The 2,041-nt window shown below is 42.9% G+C and overlaps 1 non-coding gene across 1 annotated transcript; it reads left to right on the top strand.

The window, feature by feature from the left end:
* Window positions 1–644: 644 nt before the first annotated feature.
* Window positions 645–719, top strand: TRNAR-UCU (transfer RNA arginine (anticodon UCU)). Its single transcript has one exon. It is a non-coding gene; the product is annotated as a tRNA-Arg (tRNA).
* Window positions 720–2,041: the final 1,322 nt, after the last annotated feature.

Here is a 2,041-nt window from a genome sequence, read left to right as displayed (position 1 = left end):
AAGCAATTTCTGCGGCACTGGTGGACTCTATTTTCCCAGATCCTTTGTATCGCGCACCTTATTTAAACCGACCTTATCAGGATGTACTTAAGCGCGTCCGAAAAATGTGTGTACCTCCTGGAGTAAAAACATTTTTCTTTAAATTACATTCGGAAACACTCCCTGTTAAAACTTGGTTGAATTCGAGGGGTTGCTTTGTGCCGTGGTCAACAAACTGTCGGCTCTGTCCACGTGCCGAAACCATAGATCACTGCTTCATAGACTGTAGGGACGCTCTATTCTTTTGGGACATTCTCCAACGGACGCTCAAAAAGGACATTGACATGACCCCATATACAATTAGGTTTCAACCGTTTAAGGTTACGAGTGGTCCTCCCTATGACATGTTCATAGCACTTGGTTTACATAGCCTATGGAGAAGTAGACTGTGTGACCGCCATGCCGAAAGCCCGCGATCTACAAAGTCCTTCTTTCGCGAAAGTGCTGCTTATGTAAGAAGTGTCTACGCTGCGCAGGAACCTCCGCCAGACTGGATGCTCTTGTTGGATGCATGTGTGTGTTTGCCTGAGTTTTAAGTGTGTAGTCGTGTCCACTTTGTAATACACCTTCAGTTTTCTTTTCCATGTAATAAAGAAAAAAAAAGAGCCCCCGTAGCCCAATGGAAAAGGCATCGGTATTCTAAACCGAGGATTGCGGGTTCGAGTCCCGCCGGGGTTGCACTTATTTTGCGTTCGTGCTTCACGTTTTTTTTTCCTTAAATCATCTGTGAAATCTAAAATTGTCAGTGAAGGAAAGCACAAACAAGAGCATATGTCGTCCATTACTTTTGCTACTGCCGAGATGTTGATGAAGCCTTGTACATGCCTTCTTCGGTTCTTACATGTTTCTGGAGAAAGTCTCAGATTTTAAAGCTTATTTTTGAACGCAATTTTTATCATCTGCGTCGCCATGCATATTGTTGAGACAGGTAAACTCTGCAGCATTCGCATTTTAATGAGATAACACAGTCTATGATTGATCTGTCTTGTAAAGAAACTTCAATGTAGTTGGCCTTCGGGGAGCTAGTTTTGTGCATCTCAAATATAGATGACGATTGCCGCTTCTTCGAAGCTCAGAACCAGTCATATATTTTTGGACGATTCTTTTTGTTCCTGTCGTTGACCTGAGTTATTGTAGCGCATATCCACAGTTGGTGAGTGGCAATGAAGCGCGTGTTTAATTTGGGTGTATAAACACTAGAGAAGTAAACATTTGAACGTTGCAACTTTAGAAATTACGTTTTTCTGATAGTAAAAAAAGGTCAAGTGTGAAACATAACGAAGGCACAGCTTTCTCGTTTTCTTTTTGCCTAAATACAATAGAAACACCGCTTTATACAGCGATGTATATGTTTGCCGGATCATTCCGGGAAACGTCACTGCCTTTACAGACTCCAGCGCACACTGTGTGGAAGGCTCTGTCGCACGTTGGAATCGATAAATGGGTAATATTTGATTACCGTAACTCCACTCGCATACTACGGATTCGTGAAATGGTGATCTAATCTACATATGTCTGCCAGAATGCACTTAATAGATAAGGTGTTGCAGCCCCCCTTCTGAGTGTAGCTTCGAGCACGAAATAAAGAACAATAATTACGCCAATTTTATTTCCAACAATCAGATGGTGGCTGACGGAGCATCAAACTTTAGTACAAAACTCGCAAACATGGATGGCACCTCACAAAGGCTGTCCAAAGTTTCGGCAGGAGGACCTATCTGCGTCAAAGCCTTTTCCGAAAACAGGTCCTCCTATCGACAACTTGTTTGTCCTTTCTGAGACTCCTTATGCCTGTTTGTCACTTTTATACACCTTTACATACAACAGTGTTTCGTGAAACAAATAATGGAAACAGGCCAAAGAACAACGTCTACATTGCTTGAGACACAGGTAAGAGCAGCTGCTGAAGACATTACATCCTCATCGCTCCCCTCTCAAACTGCTGAGCAGGGGCACAGTGCTGAGTGAAATCAGACGCCTACGAATATACGCAACAACAGAC

The sequence above is a fragment of the Dermacentor variabilis genome, unplaced genomic scaffold (genome assembly GCF_050947875.1).
Source record: "Dermacentor variabilis isolate Ectoservices unplaced genomic scaffold, ASM5094787v1 scaffold_13, whole genome shotgun sequence".
NCBI lineage: Eukaryota > Metazoa > Arthropoda > Arachnida > Ixodida > Ixodidae > Dermacentor > Dermacentor variabilis.
Note: the sequence above shows the minus strand (reverse complement) of the source record. Positions and strands in the feature narration are given on the sequence as shown.